Raw genomic sequence first — 23,104 nt, 5'->3', positions numbered from 1 at the left:
TGGGACGAAAGGAAAAGGAAGTAATTTTTACACCAGCTTTATTTCAGTGACTCAAGCGGTGTAGTCCTTCCAGGGTCCGCGGTTCCTGCCAGCTTTAAATACTCACCAAAGGGTTATCTGCAGGAAGATGGAATGGAAAACAGTCCCCAAAGTTGCTGGGATTGGTCAACGCTCAGAGAAATGAAATCCCCAGTTGCTGCCTTCTCTTTCCCATAGGTCTCAGCTTCTATTTCTAAACCATGTGGTTTCACAGTGACCACTGTCTGATGGAGGGAGGGGTCTCAGGGTGGATCTGGGTGTGACGGCCTCAAGCAGGAGGCGTCCATCTCTGTCTTGTGCATCTTGGGATACGACTTTCAGAGGTGGCTGTTCTTCTGTTCGGGGAGATAGAATTTGCCTCTGCTGGTCTCAGAGCCAGGTGACTGTGTCATGAAATGACCCAAACATAAGGTCGTGTGTCCCCACGTGAGGACGTGCTGTCTGTGAAGCCTTGGCCATCGCTGGGCCTGGTCTCCAGGCGTTCCTGCTTTGGCCCTAAGATCGCCAGAGACTTCAAGAAGGGAAATCGGGACATTTCGCCTTGTCTTTTCTAAATGGAGGTGAGATAATTATCAAAGAGATTTTTTACTAAAAGGTCTTGATCAGAATATGGCATTATTTGTACAGAACATAATTAGCTGGTTACTAAAGAGACCATTGCTAATTTGGGGAAAGCCAAAGGGTGAATTCCTTGAGGACTGGACCCTTCCACGCAACTGTGGCACTGTATGTGTCATCCTTTAGTACATCTTCAATACATCAATACCGTTGGGCTCAACTGCGATGCAGGAGGGTGACTGACTGCCTGCTTTTGCTGATGTGGAAAGTAAGGCGGAATATTCATTTGCTTTTTCGGATACAACATTGCTGTGCAGTTACAACTCTCAAGTCTGGTTTTTTAGCTTTTATTCTCCCCATACATTTGCTGTATCACACGTTTGTGTAAGGTCTCTGTCTAAAGCCACAGCTGTTTGCACTGATGCTCTCCCATGGAAACGCTCCTTGATTCAGACACTGTTGGCAAACAAAGAGATGGACCGGGGTCCAGCGCAGATTCCATTCGCCGGCCAGCGCTCGAGGGGAAGGAATACCTTTCAAAAAAGAGCAAATGCTAAGACTTGGGCCACCATCTCTCATCCTTTTCTAACGCGGCTCTCAGCGTTTACACATCATCGTGCTAACACAACATTGTAAAACAATTATACTTCAATTAAAAAAAAGACTAAAAGAGAAAAACAGGAGAAGAAAAATCTCAAATAATGTTCAGAATTTAGATAGCAATTTTGAACAATTCAACAGACCTATCTTAAAAACAAAGCAGTTTTCAAAATTTGAATCCTGATCCTGGTCTTGAATGTAAAGTGATTGGCCCTTATAACTGAGGTGGAGAGGGTGATGAACTTCCCCGGGGGACCAGCCCCCGGCACAGGTGGCATCTGCCAGGGCGGGGAGTGGAGGGAGGGCTGGTCCCCGCACACCCTGGGATGGCCCCATCCAGGCAGCCTTTACCCCATGCTGTGTTCGTCACTTCAGGCTTTACATGCCTCTGGCTCCATGTCTTCATGTTTGTTTTCGTGAATGCTGGATTCTTGCTGAGGAATGTGGGAGCAGCTGGGAGGGAGGCTCTGCCCTCCTCTCTCTTGCCTGGAGCCCAGCCCACCTGTGGTCCCTCGTGTCCTTGGCCATCGCCCCTTTTCCGAGCGCCCCTGCTCCTTGTGTACGCACTTCTCCTCCTCCTCCTGCTTTCCTAAGGGTCTTTCTTTCCTCTTTCCCCGTCCCCCTCTCCTCATTTTTGCCTTCGTGCCTCCTTCTCCCTTCCTGTTGCTGGTACTTTTTTTTTTTTTCTGAATGCCTGGGGGTTTCTGATGATCCCCAACCTACAGGATGCTTACTGTCAGGCAGCGTCTTTCTTCACCCTCAGTGTCCGCTGTTGATTTCTCTAGGCACCATCCAACGAGGTGCAGGTATTTGAAAGGGAACCACACAGACTGTCAGGGGTGACTTCGTGCAGGGAGACTGAAGCTAGGGACAGTGTCAGAAGGGGGAGCGGTGTGTACAGAGACGGTCAACCCACTTTCTTCGACAACCTGCCCACCTCTGACTTGGCTTCTCCACCGCATGAGTGGCTTTGGACCAGTGAGTGGACAACAATATCCTTTACTTTCTTTGTATCTTAATTCCTAGTGAGAGAATGTCTTAAGTTCAGAGACATTCATTCCTCACTGGTACATACTCAGTTTCTAGACTGATGTTTCCATACGACTGGTGTTTTGCAGAAATGGGCTACGATTTATAGTCTTTAAAAAAATATTTTAAAATCTAGAATTCTCCTGTGGCAGCTTCTTCTTGGTGATCTCTGCCGTATTGATTCTCCTCAGTTCACTCTCTTCCTGGCATTTTACTGAGCCTCCAATGGCTCCTCCCTCCTTTGGATGAAGTCACATCTCTTTTTCATGCTAATTGTCCCTAATTGTCCACTTTTCTAGTCTGTTAGCTCCTTGGCGCTGCTCCTTTAAGCCTTCCTCCCACTTAGCCATGCACGGAGGTGGCCTTTCAGATGGACGGTCTTGCAAGCTCCCCAGCTGGTAAACACAGTCTTGGTGCCGCCCTGCCCTGCTCCTCAGCCTCCCACCTGGAACCCGTTCTCTAGTTTGCTTCCATGTTTCCCTCCACAAGCTTGAGCACAAGGCCAGCTTTCCACCTGTAATCCTCACTGCCCTCCAGTCCTGACTCCCCACCTCAACGGAGATGCTTTGCTTCACCTGTTGCAGGTCAGCCTGCACTCCCGTAAACGCCTGTCTGCAGTGGCCCCACAGCTGGGGTTTCCATCAGTTCACTCCACCCCAAGTATGGTATCAGACATTCATGTTCCAACTGCGTGGCTCTGCCTAAAATGGCTCTTCGTTCCGTCTGAGGATTCTCGGGGAATTCCTGCCTGATCTACCATTTGCTTCACTTGTAATGCTCCCCGCTCAAATCCACTTCATCATCTCTTTCAATATCCTACCCACCCCCCAAAGCCCAGATCACAGTCCTCTTCTTCCAGGAAGCTTTCCTTGACTCTTTTACCTGGAAGTAACCTCTTTTCCTCCACGTTCATACTGTTTACTGAATTGTGTAGCAGACAGATCGTGCAGTGTCTTGTGTGGGCTCCTGAGAACATAACCAGTTCCTGCTTTGTCTCTGAACCACCTGCCACGCCGACCAGGGCGGGATGTGCTGTGTATGGTGGTTTGCTGACTGATCTGCGGATGTTGGGATGTGTCTCAGGTAAGCCCCACGGATGCTGTCAAACTCTTGCTTTTTGGGAAACCATAGCCCAACAGCTTGTAGGTCTTCTGAGCCTGCGTTCTGTGGGGTTTCTTTCCATGTCTCCACGAGACATCTTTATGATGCCAGGCGGTTTTGCCCATTTTCATTTTTATTTCTTGTGATGTTACTGTGGTACGATTTCTAAATGAAGCTCTTAAGACTGGCCTGAAGTTTTAATTTCTCTTGTATCTGTAGGATAAAGGCCACACTGCTCAGCTGACCTTTGGTTTCTAGGAGAATGTTTAAATCCACCTTTTTTTTTTTTTTTTTTTTCTCATTCTAAGTAGCCTGGGCAGGGGAGAGTTGCATATTTTATGGAAAAGCATCTTAGTACTAATTGACGTTTAAATTTTCTGTGTGCCTTTTGTTTCAGAGACAATGTTAAGAGCCTCTGAAAGGTGGCTACGGGCACAAGTCCTAGGAAAGGTTTATTGTTTGTAAATCAGAATAGGGTAGGGCTCGTTCTGCACCTGTGTTTCCTCCAGGACGAGGCTCCAATTGAGAACCAGGAGGCAGAGGACTCAGGCCTCGTTTCTACTGAAGTTGACTCTAAACTAAAACAGAAAATAATAAGGATGGCATGGAATTGAGTCCAGCGGGGCATTTATGTATTAATAAAACAAAAGCACTTTCTTATTTAATGGGCTATTAAATATCCCCTTTGAAATATTCTGACCTCCCATCTGTGATATTCTTCTGGGGCTTTGTAGGGCCTTTACCTTTAGAATTTTTTCTTAGTTTTCTAGAAAGTATGGCAGTGACTTATGGTCTATACAACAGCTAATTTAAGACCTCCCTTGGGGAAGATGGGGGCGCTCGGACTGGACCTGAGGGGCCCGGCGTCTGTGGCTTCAGCTAAGTGCCCGTGCGAGGTCACTGAGCCCACGCCCCTGGGCACACGTGGGTGTCGTGTTGAACGGGGTATATTCCCTTACAGGGTGGTGCACCTACTCAGGCAAGGATTGACCCTGCAGAGGAGTAAGTCCTGATGCCATTTGCTTGGCTGTCATGGGCTGGGGTGGGGGTACAATGTCTTCTTCACCGTTGATGTAAACACAGGCATTGTTAAAACCTTTCGGGGTGTAGGTCCCTGAATTCTGCTGCTAGAACTGGTTTCCGATTTAAATTTCAGATTCTAAAGGGAGTTCTGCTGTCCCCCAAGCCTTGTGAACTCCGTATAGGTGATCTGTCCCTTGAATGTTGCTTTTTCACAAGGAAGGGGCTCGTTTTAAAGTCTGAAGTCTGGTCTGGCTGTCCAGGATGCAGGCTGTCCCTGCCTGGGTTCAGCAGGTGTGCTCTTTTCCTGCAGTGTTTGTTGTGTGGTTGTGTCAACGATTCTGAATTCTTAAAGTGGCCTTTTTGGCCTTGGTCTCCTTTGTAGTTTAAGAGGATGGCCATTCTCCGTAGGCCTGACTGTAGCACGTCCCAGCTAAGGGGCCACGTTAGCTAATTTATGACCTCACTGAGGGAGGATGGGAGAGCTCAGCCTCCATACCTAATTATCAGCCCTGTTTGTAATTTAATTCTGACACAAACGAGTCTGTAGGAATTGCCAGGTATTCATGGCAGTAAACACTGGGTCTGTCCAACTTTATTAGTTAAATTTTAATTAAGAGATAAACAAATCCAAAGAAGTTTTAGTACTAACTGTAAAATAGATTTTAGGACTCAAGACAGGAAGTTGTTGTATTCAAACATGCTGTTTAATAAAGAAGTCCCAACCAACATATTTGTTGCCACACCCGAAGGAGATGTTATTGGTGTCGTGAGAAAGGAATTGGCCGCTCCTAGGAATTTTTCCTGGGCTGAGTCTGCCTTCTTACCTTGGGGAGAGCTCCCTCACTCCTCTTTTGGCCTCAAGGATTTGCATCTGCACCTCCTCTTTTCCAAAGGATGAAGTCACAGACTTTCAAAGACTCCGCTGGGACCTCCTTGGGGTTGGCAACGCTGCCGTGCGTGAGTGCACCTGGGCTGGGGGCTCCTTCCCGGTGACTCTGAATATGCTGCTTTGGGTTGCCCCCTCGCTCCCCATGAACTGCCCAAAGCAGGGAGCCTCACGGAGAGACGGTGTCACCTAGCCACCGCCCTCTGGCCTCCTTTGAACCTTAGGACTTTCAAAAGGCATTTCAGTAGATAGAAAATTGCATAAATTTCCAGCTGCTGGAAGTCAGTTTATTTTCCACAGGCAGATGGCTTTTAGATAATTACTAAGTAGATAGTGTGGGAGTCATTGCATAGAGGAATAGCCAGAATGTTCTGGAATGTTCTGGGAAGTTCTTCTCCCCCTTTTCTTGTCGTCATGCTTAGCTGCTGCCCAAGTGTTTGTGTTGGGATAGGCAACGTAGTGTGTTTGAGGTTTACAGCAGCCAGAGTCTGCGGAGTGCAGCACAGAGAGCAGAAAGAAACTCTACGAACTAAGACAACGGAAAAAACATGAGCCCAGAGTACAGTATTTGAAGTAACAGGCATCCTCCACTAGTAATGGACAGATTTCTTTTATGAATGAGAAATGGAAAGTAACCCATTTCTTCCATTTCTGGCATCCGTGGTGCTAGGGAGGCTGTGTTTTGCAGTAGTCTTTTATCCCTTTATGATACCAAGTTTTCAGGATTTTTAATGTTACATCGAATGAGGAGATTACAAAGCTTTACTTGGTTTTAGTAAAGTGAGGTTTTTTTTATGGTTTACAATTCATTTTTTAAAAATAAAGTCTCAAATTGTGCACCAAATCAATTACTATGTAAATAAAAACACAAACTCTAATTTCTGGTGTAGTTTGTTCTACACCTTCTGCCTCTGTCCCCTGTCTTTGAAATGCATTACTTAAGGTTCCCCAAAGCAGAATGAGAGAGCCGTCGTAAAATGGGTACATTCATGTGACCCGTCTGTGCTTGATGTGCAGTCTGCTTGAGGTCATTCAGGTAGGTTTGAAATGATGGTCCTTCGGTTGTTTCATGAGATTTGTTCCCATATGTTAATAACAGTTGAATGTTTATTTCTTCTTTTCTGAAGAAAGAAGTCCTTTGGTGCACGGGATGCTAAGCTAGGGCTGTCATGTTTGTGATTCAAGCTGTTCTGGGTCACTCTGTGCTAAGTCTCATGTTGCTAAAGCAGGTTGTGCTGGTTGTGCAGGCCATTAATGGAACTTTCCAGAATCGATGAGCAATGATTACGGCCTGTTTTAAAGTGGGTTAATAGGATCTTCCCTCTCTCTTTTCTTTTGTTTTTTTGCAGCGTTGGTGTGTGAGAGTTGGGCTGGCTGGCCTGAGAGGCTGCGGGTCCTTTGTGTGATACATGGTCGAGGAAACGCTCCACCCCGTCCCTCCTTGGTAAGTCGGACACCTAAATGGGAAATGAAGAAGCCAACGATTTACTAGATTGAGTTATTGTGACAGTTTATGAGCATCAGTTATCTCTGCTGTTAGAAATGGTGGTGAAAGAATGAACAAGCTTCCAGAAAGAAAGGGAGGCACGGAGAAGTTAAGTCATTTGCTCAAGAGCTCACAGTAGTCAAAGGAGGAGCTGGGATTTGAACCCATGCCCTTAACTCTAACACAATACGACCTCTTAGCACTAAGAATGCCTTTGGGAATAAGGACAGATACACTTTTATTCCGGATTGGGCAATACTCAGGTCCTTAAAGAAAAGCTCACCATAAATGGTAAGAAGTCAGCAATCTAAATCAGGAGGTGGCAGACTTTTTCTGAAAGGGTGAGGTAGTTAATATTTTAGGATTTGCTGGTCATCGCATTTCTGTTGGACCAACTCGGCTGTGTGTCGTAGCCTAAAGCGGCCGCAGACAACGTATGTGGGAGAGAATGGTTAGTCCTTATTTTATACTTGTTTAGCTTCTGAGATTCAGTACTTTCTTACAGATATTTACAGAATTCACTTTTAAGAATATTAACCCTCTGTTGTCATTTTTCTATACTTTATTTCCTTGTTAACTTTATCCTTTTAAATTTAGAAAGTTCATTTTAGTGTTGCCAAATATTTCCTTTGTAATGAGTTCAGCCAATGCTTAAAAATTTAATAAATTTTTAAATTTACTTTCTTCTGAATATTAAAATTCAAGTCTTTAATTCAGGGAAGAGTTCATTATTTAAGGATAGATATTACTTTTCATAATTCTTCTCATAGTTTAATTCTGCCTCTCTCTTTCCTCACTGACGAACATCGTCCCCCGATCTTAATCTAATGAAGGTGCTCAATCAGAATACTGTAGGAATGAGGAATCTCCATAACACATCGCTTCATCCTGTAGATAGCGACCAGGTTTACAGTCAGACAACTGAAATTCTTTCATTCTTTTATTTTCCTCTTTTGGTCAGGGAAAGGTTAACTTTTGCATTTTCAGGTTTTCTACAGCTTCTATATCTTGACAACTGTATTTCGGATTTTTTTAATTTACTAGAACTTAACCCATTATGTTGAGCAGTATTAAGTCATATCATGGTGTATTCATGTTCTGTGGTGTGTCTGGAAGACCAGGGCTGGCTGAATCTCATATATATTGGTTGATATCTTTACTTGTTGAGTTTAGAGGACTCACCTAGAATAGTAATTTAATTATCAATTTTCATGTGCCTACAATAATGGTTTCATAGTTCATTAGGTTCCAAAAGACAGAGAATTGGCTAGAATTCTCTTTCTGAGATGGAGGCGTACTTGGCTTTGGGCAGACTGAAACGCACTCAAGTCTCCATCTTTACTTTTCTTGGTTTTCTAAATTTCTTGGCTGCAAGATAGATACTGCGTTTTGCTGTCAGTGTTTCGGTCGGTGCCGTGGTGCGGGTAGGAATTCTGTTCTGTGATAGTCGCAGTGCGTTTCTGTGGATACTGTTGACACAAGGTACATCCCTTGCGTAAACATGCTGAGTGGTTGTATTTGGGGATCAAGACTTAGCCTGTCATTCTTAATAAAGTTTGAAATACTAACGCTGTGGACTCCACATCTTATTATTCTTGTCCCATTGTCTGGTCAGCCTCATGGAAAATCTCCACGAGGCGACCTGGAAGGGCCCCATGCAGATCTGATCTGTTTTGTCATATGCGTTTCACCCCACGTTCCCCAAGTTCACCAACGGGAGAATTGTCTGCTTCCATTAGGCACATCAGAATGCATCAGAATGAGCGCCCGCTATGGAGCCGGGGAAACCTTGCTTTCTCTCCTGTTCTCTTCCGTGTTGGGATTTGGGACTTTTTTATTGTTTGCTTAGCTGAGTGTCTGCCAAGTCTGTTATTGTCCCGGCTCTGTGACTATTATAAATATTTGTGAGCCACAGATGTGCGGTGAGGTTCAGAATCCATTTTCTTTTCTCTGTTTTGTGTGAAAGTCAGGCTGGCCATGGTGTCTGTGTGCTGTTCCTTCTCAGACACCCGTTAGAGGGCCAGATGTGTGTGAGGTTAATTGCTTGGATTTGAAGATTTACGTGTGCACGCGAGGATACTGCCCTCTTGTTTAAACTGTGCCTAAGATCTTTTTTTGGCGGGACTCTCCTCAGGGCATAAAAATGACCCTGTGTTTGGATTTTTGGATTTCATGGGACTTGAGGTTTTCCTGCATCGTGGTCTCCAGATCAGAGTATTGGAGCATCTGCCATAGCTGCAGGGTTGCAAACCTAATCAGTTCGTGTTTTATCCACTGGAGCTTTTCATGTGGTTTTCATGTGTGTTTGTGTCTCCCAGGCCACAAAGGCATCAGAGTCATTTTGTTTCACTTGCTTTTGCTGAAAGTTTGGACAGTAACCACTATTGGTTAAACCAAAGCAGAAAAAGCAAAGGTTGGAAAGATGGTCAGGAGATTCTGGGAAGTAAATACCACCAGATTTCATATAACAGTACCTAAAAATAGCAAATAGATCTTACATTTCCAGTGTTGAGGAATTGGGTGAGTGTCTCTAAGTTGTTTACCATTGCTCAGAATTTTTTTTTGGAGTGAGGGACGTTACTGTCCTGCTCACAGCTCAGAGGCCATATACCTTTGAGAAGTGTTCCTCCTCCTTCCATAGAAAGTCACCTCTTTGCTGCAGTGATGATTGGAAGGTGGGGCGCCGACCCAAACTGGCCAATCACAAGTCCCACCTGGTGGCCACTCTGAACAGTTCTAATTGAGAGCCAAGACTTTAGCTTGGTCACCAATATCCCATTTCTTCTTTCTTACTCAAAGATAGGACTTAAACGAGTTCTTCCCTTTCTTTTCTTCATCAATTTTTATTTTCCCTTCTCTGCTAGATCTTTCCCTTAGAGATGCAAACATCTACCATTTTTTAAAAAATGACCTGTTGACCTGAATTTCCTCTCCAGCCAGGACCCAGTTCTCTCCTTCTGTTTACAGAAGAACTCTTTAAAAGCATTTGTTTCTATTTCCTTGTGTTTCCACTTCCTCTGGAACCCACTTTGACCACTTGGTCATTCCATCATCAGTCCTGCCTCTTCAAGGTCACCCGTCACCTCCATGTTGTTGAATCCAGGCGTCCACATTCAGTCAGCCTCACACCAGACAGTCAGGAGCAGCAGCCTTCGTACAGTCTAATCCATCCCTCCCGCCCTCCTCGAAGCACTTTTCCATCTGCTTTCTGGACACCGCAGCTCCCTGATGTGACTCCTCCATCTCTAGCCGTTGTCCCTTCCTTCAACTGCTCACCTCCCTGACCTACAACCACTGGCGTCCTTAAGGGTTCCGTACCTTGACCTCATCTCTTTCCCCACCATCCTCACCACTTGTATAATTTCTGCCCTCCCCATAGTGTAAGTTCCATGAGGGCAGGGATTTTCGCTATTTTGATCACTGCTCCATCTTCAGGCATCGAACGGTCTAAGACAGAAAAGCTGTCAATGATTGTTTGTTGGATGGGTGGTGAATGGTTGGATGGATCCTTTGGGATTTTTTAAACTGGGTGAGAAAAAACCCTATTTCTAATTTGGGCACAGAACTGGAAGTACATGAGATTGTCTGCAAGAGGAAGGAATGAGATTATTCCTCCTCTATCCCCAACCAGAGTTTAGTGTATTTGGTACAATTTTCCCCATGTTGTCCAGCAGGCGGATGTTCACTTGTTCACCAATTCTCAGACCACATATTATCTGCTCTGTGAACCCTTATCATCCTTCTCCTTCCTGTCCCCATGTTCCTGTGCATGTCCCCACAGTAGCAATTTAAAGTTGGATTTATTGAACTATTTCTTGTGTCTTTCTTTTTCACTATGAAGCCCTTGATTGTATCCATCTTCCCAATACTTAACACACAATGAGCACTGAATGTGTTCATGTTACTTAATGAAGTGATTCAGATTGAAATTTTGTAAAACCTAATTTACCAGAAGGGTCCTTAAGAGTTTGGTAAAAATGTGTTCCTCTAGCCTGGCTGACTGTGCTACATTTGATTTAAGATGTGTATTTCATGATTTTCCTATAATTAAATAATTAGATTTGCTGTAGCCATCACAGACTGTCCCCGTATTGTCCATGTGAGGCCATTTACTCTACTGCTTTCTCAAATAGTCTTGCCGCTTTGGAGGATAAGTGAACGTCATTCATACCAGCTCTTAGGAGAGAGTGCACAGCCCTTCCAAAGTCTGCTTCTCCCTGATGACTGTCTGTGAGTTGTGAAGGTAACTGAAAGGGAAGGTCATAGTAGTCAGACAGCACATAGACTAAGACCAGTGGCCCTGCCCTCACCTGTGTCATCGGATGTCAGTTCCTTCCTGGCATTTAATGTTTCTTAAATTGAGTGTTTGGACCTACTGTCCATGTCACATTGGAATTTCATCAGTATCATCTTCAAGGAGTCTGTATTATTAAATGTAAAAATAGCACAGTGCAGGGTAACTGTCAGGTCACGGGCCGGGCCGAGCTTAGAACCCTGAAGTTGTAGTTCCTGCAGATTAGTTATCAGGGATGTGCCTGTTCCAAAAACAGCACTGATCTGTCTTTATGGAGCCCCTGCCATGCCGGGAGCACAATCTGGGGTCAGGTGACTCTGTCTGTCTGTCTGTCTATCTGTCTATCTATCTATCTATATGTGTCTATCCATCTGGGTGGAGATGTGGGTTTGTAGGTGCAGATATAGCTGACACAGACATAAATATGGACGTAGACAGAGATTGTGCTCTCACTGGCGCTCATGAAGGTCACTAGGGCAGAGATACAATCAATGAAATAATTGTCTAAAACCGTGTACTAAAAGCCCAGCTTTGTGGCTCAATTATAAGTTTCTAATAAGTTAACTGATGTGTGAAAGCATCCGCAGCCATGCGATACCTTTTAAATAGATGCTCTTTCACTGACTTGGTGCTACAGGCACACGCACACACACGCACGCACACGCACGCACACACACACGCACACACACACACGCACACACACACGCACACACTCACACGCGCACACACGCACACACACACGCACACACACACGCACACGCACACACACACGCACGCACACACACTCACACGCGCACACACGCACACACACACGCACACACGCACGCACACACACTCACACGCGCACACACGCACACACACGCACACACACAGTGGTCTTCATCGGACAGTGCGTGCGGTTGCCCAGCCTTCTCGTCAGCCATCCCTGAACACATAACCGTGCTGAGCTGCCAGTCACGTTCTGAGCTCTGAGTGGCAGGTAGGATTCATCTCAGGCCGGGCACACAGTAGGCCCCAAACAAGAAGGAACAGCATCAGTGAAGCCATGAATGGCCACGTGTTTCCTATGTAAGTTCTCATTCTAGAGTGTCTTCACTGAAGCGAGCATCTTTTTAGGTGGCAAATCCAACTTTTTTCCCCAACTGACTATGGCATTTCTTTTTTTTTTCTTCTGGAATTCCTTCCTTCTTAACTCAATTTGGTACATAGTTACTTGCTAGCTTTATCATTCCACTGCCAGATTTCTAGGAGCTGATGACATTTCCTTCATAACTTTCTCTTTTATGTGCTGTTATGCTCTTCTGAGATTGTTTCATAATCCAGGTGTCATGAGGGTCTTTGAAAGGTCTTGGAAGTTTCTTCAGGGGATGTTGTAATAATAGCAATAATAAGAAAAGTGAATTATGGTGGTCTAGTTTTGTTCTGTGATTATAATGTTGAGTGTCTGGTATATAGTTTAACTTTGACTCATTTTCAGGTTCAAGTTCTGTCTTTATGGAAGAGCATTTACAGAGCAGTTTTTCTTTTCTTTAGCAAATCCTGAATGCTCAGATACACCTATGACTAACATTTCTAACCGCAAATGCCTGGTTTGTGAAGGCTTTATTGATTTAGAGTAGCTGCTGCTGCTTTTTTTTTTTTTTTTTGTCTGAATGCAACTGTAGAAAGTATAGAGTGTAAATATTCTAGGTTACCTCCACCTGCAGTAGTCACATGTGCTTGGATCTGAAGGACTTGGGACCAGTTCACTACTGGAAGTGATTTAACAGCCCCTTATAAAGTGGCAGTGATAATAGATATTTGATACAGGTTCTCCAACATTTCATAATATAGAACATTCTGTAAATCACCAGTAATAACCTAGAAATAATTCATACAAGCGGCTCAAGTTATCTGAGTGCCCCCTACATCCCAGGCACTGGTATAACTTTTACTTACATTGTTTTATCTTCTCAGCAACCGTGTACAATATGTTCTAATCTCCTCCCCAGTTTAGAGATGAGTAAACTGAGTCATGGAGAGGTTTAGAAACTTGCCAAGGTAATTCAGAGATTACCCAGATGCCAACCCCAGTGGGTAACGTATAACTTCTGAATCCAGGGTGTGTTTCACCCCCTTTCTTTTCTAAAGGTCACCAGGGGAGCTCACTTGGCAGAATATTACAGAAAAGATTTATAAAGCAATAGACCCACCCATTTTAAATGTTACTGCAAAATAAAACAGCTATAGGTTTCTGCAAATAGTGTCTTGGTTTTATTTCACTGAGCCAGCAAATATCTTGAGGGTTGGAACCCACTCTCACCGTGTAATTTCCTTGTAGGAAACACATGATTGGTGGTTAATTAAAAAAAATTCCTTATGGACAAACATCTGTATAAACACATGGTGCTTCTGAAGCATCTTTTCCTGTACATGGGGGTCACTGGGGACTAGCGGGCATTCCGATTAATGTCGGATTGGAAATCGTGTTCCTATTATTGGTGCAACACACTAACCACTTTTCTTGAAAATTGCAAGGAAAGTGACAAGGAGAAATAACCTGTATTCATCCACCACCTCTCTCCAAACAGATCTTTACCGAACACGTTAGGGTATGAGACTCTTTTAGGAATTGGAGATAAACTGATAAACAAGAAGCTTCCCATTTCTCATGGAGCACACATTTCAGGGGAGAGTTGGACCCTAAACAATAATCACATTGTGATAAATAAGAAAAAGTATCTTACAGAGGCAGGTACTATGCAGAGAATTCAGATAGGGTCATGCGAGGCAGCGAATGGGGGCAACTTTGGGATGACTGTGTGTGGAGGGGAAGGGACAGCGGTGTGGACTAGAATGGCAGAGGTGGGCAAGAGTTAGATACAGTGTGTAGGGCATTGTAAGACAGGACGGGAAACTCTGATTTTTTCATGGGCATTGGGAAGCCTTTGCAGAAGCAGTGGTGGGACAGGATCTGTTTGCACTTGTAAATCGTCATTTATATTTTCGTGGTTGCAGTTGGGACAATGGATTGTCGAGTAGCAAGAGGGGAATCAGGAAGACCAGCTAGCAGGCCATCGCAGGGGACTGGCGAGGCTCGAGGGTGGTGCAGGCTAGGGTGTCGCTGGCGAACGTCCAGGGAGAACTGGACGGATTTGGCTAATTTCAGAAGCAGAATCAGGGGTACTCTGATGGCTTGGGCACTGGAGGGGAAGAGAAGAAAAATGAAGAACGGTTTGTAAGTTGGTGGGCGGTGGACTATTAACTGAGGAGATTCAGGTTTTGGAGGGACAAAGATTTCTCCCAGGATCATGTAAATTTGATCATGCTCATCCAGTTGGAGAGAAAAGGGAGACATGCGTGCGAGTCTGGACTATTTGGGAATGATTGGGACTAGAGCTCAATATTTTGGAGTCATCTCCATGTTTGACAGTGAAGTCCCAGGCCTCTCATCTAGGAGAGGCTGTGGGGAAGGAAAGGGCACCACAGGCAGAACTGTGGGTGCTGGGATGTTTGAGTCGAGTGTTAGCATCTCTTGGGGAGCTCTTCATAATATTTTGCTTGAAGTCAGGTGATGCTTTGGTACTTCATAAGTGATCTTAAAAGTGACAAAAAGCCTCGAAGGTAATTCTCTCCTTGAGGGGTTTCATTCACCACCTTAGCAGCAAAATTTTCCATTGTTGTAACATAAAATGCCATTCTGGTTGTAGCGAATATCAGATCCTTACAAGGCAGCGCAGTCATTCCTCCGTATCCACGACCTCGCAGTTCCAGGACCTGGCAGCTACCCAAATCTACAGCTGCTCAAGTCCTGTATATAAGATGGCAGAGTGTGATGACCACAGGTGGCCCTGGCTGTCTTGACCTGTAGTTGAAGGTTGACCTGTGGTTGGTGTGAGTTGTGGATGAGGGACCGCAGATGCCGGGCTCGTGGAGGGCTGATGGTGGGATGTGATTTCTTTTCAGCATTTCTTTGACTTTTTCCCTCCAGTTAGTGGCTCAGGCTCCCACTGGTTTTCAAAAGCAGTCTTTTCCCCAGTTGAGTTTTGGGAGGCCTGGGGCAAGGGGTGACGTGGATGTTAACCATCTACCAAGTTTTCTTTCTTACCAACATGCTACTTGCTGACATTTAAATTTTGCGCCACTGTTTTTCCATCCCTCCCTGTGCTCTTTTAATTACTATAAGTACCTGTTTTTTCCAGGGACCTTGAGCTAGTGGAAGTTCAGTATTTGAGAGACCTGGGGAATGTTTTTGCCAATGAATTTCGCATTTTCAGTGTCAGTTCTGGAAGCCGTCTGCATATTTGTTGACTAAATGAATCTCTGAACATTTGCAGCGTGCTGGGGGAGAGACCCTGACGTGCTGTTACTACTAATGCAGCGGCTAGTGACACAGGCCGGAGAGCCCCTCAGTGTTTCCTTCCCTACAAGGATTCTACGTAATGCCTCTTGCATCACTGACACCTTTGTAAAAGGATCAAACATATGAAGCTTAGGATGTCACCAGCATTTTATCAGTGGCTTAAAACTTTGATTTTTCTATCAAAGAGAAATGCATTTGGCCCATTCATGTAAAGTTGACGGCTCTCATTTCTCCTAGTTAGTGAAAATAAGATTTGGCACTGGCCATTAAGATTCCCTGGGACAGATGTATTCTGCTGTGAACCGGGATACGGGGCTGTATGTTGAGAAGTAATGGGTTTCAGTATCCACAATGCACACAGAGATCTTTGTGAAAAGGACACGCATAATTGGTAAGGCACAGTCATCAAGCACTTGTTCAAACTGTCGAGCTGAACTAAAGAATAAATTATTTTTTCAAATGGGTCAATTCCTTGATAAAATGCCAACACTGAAAGTAGTTTATAAATTATCCAAAAGATCTTATTTTTTCAAAAAAAACCACTTTATTGAGGCATGATTGGCATATAAAATGCTATACGTATTTAATGTATAGATCTCAGTGAATCTGGGGATGAGAACACACCTGTGAAACCATCACTACCTTCAAGGCCATCACCTCCCAAAGTTTCCTCTCGCCTCTCTTTTTCTTCTGGCTTTCTCGTTTTTGTTTCATTTTGTTTTTCGGTAAAAACACTTAAGCTAAGATCGACCCTCTTTGCAAGTTAAATATACGATCTAGTAGTGTTATTAGCTACAGACTCTGTTCTGTATAATAGATCCCATTTGAGAAATTTGTGTTGTTGCTGGAGATTGAGACTCACCTCTTAAGAACGCCATTCGGAACAGCTCACTCGTGGGGTCAGAAGCCAACCGGCAGCACCCTCAGGCAATCAGCCTGAGTTTCAAAGTCGTGTGGTTTCCCTTCCCTGCTTTACGGTGGTGTTCAGACCGCAAGTGATACAGGCGTCTCATCTTAAATAAATAACCTGCAGCTCCCCGAGGGCACTAAGATGTGAAGGTGGGATTTGCCTGATCAGGGCTTTGAATGACTGCGTGCAGGCTGTCAGTGAGACCCAGAGAACATGTCACCTGGGGTTATAACAGGCTTCACAGCTGTCCAGGCTGTCAGATTAGGTCACTGAGGGAGAGGGGACTCCATTATCCTTTTTAAGGTTACCTTGATTCCGCCATCTTGGGGATTAGAAACACTATAAAGCATCTTTATTGTTGATACCAATGACAGTTGGATAAAAATTCAACAAGATGAAAAAAATCCAACAATGCTGATAAATTGCAAGGATCAGGTAAAATGATGACTATCTTTCTCTGCCTCTTTACCACCTGACAAAAAAGGCTGCGGCTTCATTACTTGCAAAATTCTGGGAGATGACAGAGCTGGATAACAAGCTCTCAATGGAAAGGTCAGGAGCCAGTTCTCTGGTGGACTGTGGCTCTCGCTAGCCTTCTTGCACCTCTGTCTGTAACATGGGGAGAAACCCTGATGCCACATGCCTTTTTTTAGAGACAGAGAGTCAGTTCCCACTTCAGACTCAGCCCATTCATATTTGCAGCTATATTGCTCTCCTAGGATTCCAGGTTCTCCCCATGCTGGAGACAGTTTCTGAACTGTGCATATCATATGTATGTTCTGGTTAAAGAAATCCACCCTGTGGACAGCACAGAGTAGTATTTGTAGCTGGAAACTCCCAAAGCAAGCAGTCTGCCTAGACTATATTCAATTTCCTGTATTGGCATATAATCAAAAAGAATCTGAGAAGAAAAACAAATATATGTATGCATATGTATGACTGAATTACTTTGCTATACAACTGAAACTAACATTGTAAATCAACCACACTTCAATAAAAAAATGTAAAAAGAAAAGAATTGTAGAGAGCGATACGTTAGTAACATCCCCTCCAAGGGTCAGGCAGGACCAGCCACGATGTTGACTGTGTGGGTAATCACGTTCTTCTCAGCCAGGGAAGGGGAAAGATGCTGTTTGTACCAATGGTGAAGAATGTGTTTTTGGACATGTAGTTTTATTTATACTGGATCTCTTCCAAGTTTATATTTCAGTGGGTTTCTTAGTCTTAATTTTAGCAGTTGCAGACTGGGAACTTTCTCCTGATTTCCTCTTTTTTTTTGCAACCCACAGACTAGAATGTCATTTGGTTGTCATTTGCAAAATAATCTATGCTACAAGATAATATAAAAAATCTAACAAGTTGAATATCCCGTACAGACAATATTTGCAATGCATATGATAGACCTAAGGTTAATATCCCTGAAGTACAAAAAGCTGTAAATTAAGAAAAATTCAAGCAGCCCACAAGAAAATGGGTAAAGATATGATTAGGTGATTCACATAGGAGTAAATTCTGATGTCCAGTAAGTAGGTGAAAAAGTGTTCTGTTTCCAACTCTCAAAAAAGAAAAAAAGAAGAAAAAAGAAAACACTTAATGCTGGTAAGGATGCTGATAAAAGGGGACTCTCACCCATTCCTGATGGAATTGTGAATTGTTTATATTTTGGGGAAAGCACTCTGACACTTCCTATTAAAAATGTACACACTCTGACCCAGCACTACCACTTCTGGGAATACAGATTATAAAAATAAGAACACCAGCATACGTATATGAGGGTATGTGTATTTGGTGTTTACAGCAGTGTTGCTTTTAATGCTCTCCTTCCCCTAAAAAACTATAAAAACTACCTCAAATATTGAGTATGTATCAGTAGATTATAGATTATGTATCAGTTAGATTCTAAGAATGCCTCAGATCTGTTGCTGCCATGTAGAAACTAATTTAAAACACTCCTGGTTAACTTGGCGAGATTTTCATAATTAATGAGAACTAGATCTCATTTGATAAAGCAGAAAGACCTTCATCCCCCAAGTCTGTATACATAGTTTGCCTTTGTTACGTGGACCTGGGGAAAGATCCAGAAGGGTGTCCAGTAGGCTGCTGACAAGGGCTGTGCGGGTAGGGGGAGATAGCAACGCCCAACAAAATCAACATGTGACCCACAAACAAATTTGTGGCTGGAAACTCCCAAAACAAGCAATCTGCCCAGACCCAGGAGGCACTGAGCTGGCAAAAGAGCGACGATTTGGGAATCTGGGGTCATGACCACCAATCCTGTTGCTCTGGATATAGCGGAGTTCTGGTAACAAGTGAGATCATCTGAGAACCTTTGCATTTCTTTAAGGTGCTTAAAATAGCTCCTACAAGGGGCGTAGACTCTTCCTCATTCCCCAACCATTGCTTCCTTACATCAGGAATCCCTTCTGTCGTCTCTGAACCGTCATTCTCCTTTGAAAGTTCTCTTAGAATACAAACATTCACCAGCAGCACATTAGAAATCCTCGAGTCTGCCCTTAGGTATTGATGTAAGGTATTTAGTATTTCCCCTTCCCTCCAGCACATGAGTCACCCTAGACAAGTCAGAAATGCTTCCTGTGTCTCATTTGCCTTTTCTCTGTGTGCAGATACCATCATTCTCTTGTGTATCATGGGTAGTGGCAAATTCTATAATGAAGGTGAATTTTAATGGTAAATGCCTAAGTTTTAATTCAAGAGGTGTTTATAAAGAGAAAGACTGCGTCTCATACATTCCCCAGCACTACTCTGTCAGTGAATGCTGTGCTGCTATTACTTAAAAGAAGGAAAACTGGAGAGGGGGTCGGGGAGAGAAAGCCACCTGGAGCATGGTGACAGACACATGAGTCAGGGACAAAGCTGGGGTTCCCATGAGTTTTAGGAAACTCTCCAGTCCATTGTTTGAAGAGCTCCAGTGCATTGTACGTGTTCATGATGGCTCAGTCCAGTGCCATGTGTGCATGTGTACCAGTGGGTGACATGGAGAAATGGAATGGTGCCACCCTCGAGCAATGCTCTTCCAATATTTGAACTCTATCTGGAAGCAACATGGCTGCCAAGGGCCCAGCAGAGCACATCTGAAGCCAGAGGTTTGGCTGCAGATGGACCAATGGGGCTTTAGGGATACAATCAAAGAGTGTCTACTCTAGTCAGAACTCTTCTCTGTGTGACACCACAGACAAGCAAAAGTTGTTCCTAACTTGCCCTTCTGAAAACTTGGTTTGTTTTTGTCAGTTGTATGTTGATTTCGTTGGGCTTTGCTATCTCTTGTCATATACTGATCCTTGAGGAAAGTGGAACGCTCCCCAGATGAATAAACAGAAGTTGTTTGGGTGTCACTGAGAAACATGTAACTCTATGGAGTCCTTGTGCATGCATGTAGGCCCCGGGAAAGATGAGGCCTCCTCTTTAATCCCTGCCATCTGGACACAGTCAGGCTCCTCTGAGGCTCCTAGGGCACCACAGCATCATGAGAGGCTGCCCAGCTGGACTTGGGAGACAGGCCAGCTAGGAAGCCAGCATCCAAAGCCTGTCATGCCCTTTGATCCTCAGTTCAGAGGTGCGGGTTTTCTTCACTAAGCATGATGGTGAACGTGATTTTGTACCTTACTCTGCCTCTATTTCAGATTCCTAAGTGAGACACAGTGTCTGGCCACGACATACCCTATTTGTCCGTTACTTTGTCCTAAAGGTCAGGATGCTTGTTACCTGACTGAACCTGTCTCAGCACCAACAGTGTCAAGTCCAGGAAAGCCCATCACTTGTCCTCATCAACATCGGGGGCATATTTAGGACCTGTTTCTTGCTCTCCGTGTATAAAGACAGATGGCAGAGTTCTGTTCTTTCGGAGCTCGCCAGTTAGCGTGCCCTCAATATTTATCATCTGTGGAAGGCAGTTGTCACATACAAAGGAGAGAGAGCACTCCTGGTGGGTGGCAGGGATTTCTGGTAAATGGCAAGGCTTCCACTGGAATCACGGAGGGGGTCTGATCCTTGTGGGCTGAAGCCAAATTCTGCCCCTCCTGAGGCACAGAACTTGCAAGTAGGGTGTATGCCCTGACTTTGCTCCCTCTGGCATATAAAAGGTATTATGGACTGAATGGTTGCATCCCTCTGACGTTCATATATGAAATTTCTAATCCTCAGTGTCATCCTGTCAGGAGTGGGGTCTTTGGGAGGTGATTCAATCCCGAGGGTGGGGCCCTCACCAATGGGATTAGTGCCCTGATGGAAGAGATAAGAGAGATACTGCTTCCCGTGCCCCACCCTCCTCTCTTTCTGCAACAAGAAAATGACCATCTATGAACCAGGAAGAGGGTTCTTACCAGACACCAAATCTGCTAGCATCTTGGTCTTGGACTTCCCAACCTCCAAAACTGTGAAAATAAATGTTTGGAGTTAAAGCTACCTAGTCTTAAAAAAACATAAAGCAGCCTAGTCTTTTTAATTTGTTACAGCAGCCCAAGCTAAGACAGGAGGGATTTAATACAAGTTAAAGTGAAGTCATCCAATAGAAAGGATCTGTGCATCTGTAGGGACAAAGATACAACGCAGATGTTAAGGAAAAATGTCTCCAGAGACAGGAATGCAGTTACATAATTACATGGATTGAAACTTCATGATCATTCTTGTTGCCCTTAACTTTGAAAATTACAAGAAATAGTAGTTGGTGGTTCCTACTTTGTACTTTATAGACAATGTCAAAGAATCTGAGATCAAATGCTACGGGTAGTTGAGAAGAAAAATGCACAAACCAGGATCCCATTCAGGGCTTATAAAAATGTAGATTTATGTGAGAAATTTAAAACATGTTTTAACAAAGCAGATGATGCGCATAAGTAGAAACAGTAAATATATTCTGCACACGAAATCCAGTGGAATTGAATATTTAATTAGAAGTTGCAGCTTATAATGTTGAAAAAATATTCTTTGAAAAACAGTTGTTCATGAACTGTTTCCCACTGGTTTTATTTATTCTAGTGAAACTTCTTTTGGGTAAAATGTAAAAGCTGCAGCGTCTTAAAATAATATAGCAGAGAGTTGAAAGTCTTGCTATAAATTGCCTTCTATTTTTTACATGGAAGAATAAAGGGAGAGTCTGTACAGGATATAAAAGATAATTAGAAAGTTGTCCAGTGACGGTGCCAGCCTTCCGATTTTAGCAGCTGAGAAGTTTCAGTGGCAAGGAGCTTACAGTCCTCCATAGCTTAGAGTTTGTGAGCTCTGGAGGGCAGTTGTCACACGCAGGGGATAAGGAACATTCCTGTTGGGGACAGGGATTGTGGGCAAAGCTTTGACTGCAATCATGGGGCGGGGGCGTCTGATCATTACACCAGGTACTTGGTCTTACCAAGTCCTTTCCTCCTTATAGGCTGTAATACTACCTAAATTGCATTTTTTTTAGTCTGAAGCAGCTTTTCAACCTTGGCACTATTTGGGGTTGGATAGTTTCTTCTTATGGGGGAGCTTTCCTGTGCATTATAGGAAATTATTAGCATCCTCAACCTCTGTTCGCTAGATGCCAGCAGCATCCCCTGGTTGTGACAGCCAGAATTGGCTCCAGACATCGCCAGATGTTCCCAAGCAGAGGGAGTAAAATCGCCCTTGGTTTTGAGCTCTTGGTCTAAATGCACTTGGCTGAACAAAAAGAAGGACAAATGCACGTCTTGAAAACATTGTGTGTACTTGTGTGGTCGCACGGCTGTGATGGCCAGGGCTTGGACTTGACGCACTGCGATTTTCGTGTTGCCTTTGTCAGTATTGCTGACCTTATGCCAATAGCTTCCATCCCGTGTGCAGGTGCAACAGCCCTGGGGTGGAAGGGAGCGGGCAAGACGGTGCTGGGAGGCTCATCTGGAACTAACTGCTGGGAAACGTGGGGCCTGCCATTCGATGAATGACTTGGGGGTTCATCCTGTGTTACCAGTGATCAAACACGGGTTAGAGTGGACCAACACACCCCCCAACTTCCCTGACCTCCCACATCTCCAATTCTCAACACTTCCCCCTCACTTATGTGCTCATGGATTCTATTTTATTTCATTTTATTTTATTTTTTAATTGAAGTATAGTCAGTTTACAATGCTGTGTCAATTTCGGATGTACCGCATAATAGGTCGGTCATACACATACATGCATATTACTCATGGATTTTAGAGTGAAGAGGGGACCAAATAAAATCTAACCCCCCAACTGAAGGTTGAAGAAATTAAGAGTACACTTTTCTAAGAGCTTTGAGAGTTCATCTGTGACCTGATGACCCACTACCATCATTTCATTTGCCTCTCTAATTTTGACTGACAACTCTCCAAAACACACAATGATGACAAGAAAATGTATAGTTGGAATGACAAAGTGAGGTTTTTATGTGTTTTTTTTCCTACTTTTTAATTGAAGTATAGTCAGTTCACAATGTTGTGTCAGTTTCTGGTGTAGAGCACAAAGCTTCAGTCACACATGAATATACATATTCATTTTTATATTCTTTTCACCATAAGCTACTACAAGGTATCGAATACAGTTCCTTGTGCTATACTTTTTTTTTTTTTTTGATGTTATTCCTGCAACCCTTGGAGTTTATTGAGCTGAGTGAGTGCAGGTTAAAGCTGCCCTTGAAAGGATGCACATATTTTTTAAAAAATCTTTTTTTGTTGTTGCTCATCTTTCTTAATTCTGTTCCCAAGAAGGACGTTGTCTAACAATGGAAGATTTCACAGTCTGTATCTCTGAGCTAAATCAAAGATTTGATGCCAACTCTAGCACTGCAGAACATTATGTGAGTTTGGGAGACTCTTTGAAATAGAGTGAGGCCATAAACCGGT

The 23,104-nt window shown here is 43.9% G+C and overlaps 1 protein-coding gene across 4 annotated transcripts in view; it reads left to right on the top strand.

Annotated features, from left to right (window-relative positions):
- Positions 1-23,104, top strand: part of SEMA5A (semaphorin 5A) — a 444,304-nt gene that overhangs the window by 95,109 nt on the left and 326,091 nt on the right. For 3 of the 4 annotated variants that reach the window (XM_074356161.1, XM_074356145.1, XM_074356165.1), the window contains exon 2: positions 6,586-6,680. The exons of the other annotated variant lie outside the window; for it this stretch is intronic. The gene's annotated coding sequence lies outside the window, so the exon portion shown is untranslated. The remainder of the gene's footprint in view (positions 1-6,585; positions 6,681-23,104) is intronic. 4 annotated transcript variants of the gene reach the window in all.

This window comes from Camelus bactrianus, chromosome 3 (assembly GCF_048773025.1).
Source record: "Camelus bactrianus isolate YW-2024 breed Bactrian camel chromosome 3, ASM4877302v1, whole genome shotgun sequence".
Lineage (NCBI taxonomy): Eukaryota > Metazoa > Chordata > Mammalia > Artiodactyla > Camelidae > Camelus > Camelus bactrianus.
The sequence above is the reverse complement of the archived record's forward strand: the minus strand, read 5'-3'. Positions and strand labels throughout refer to the sequence as shown.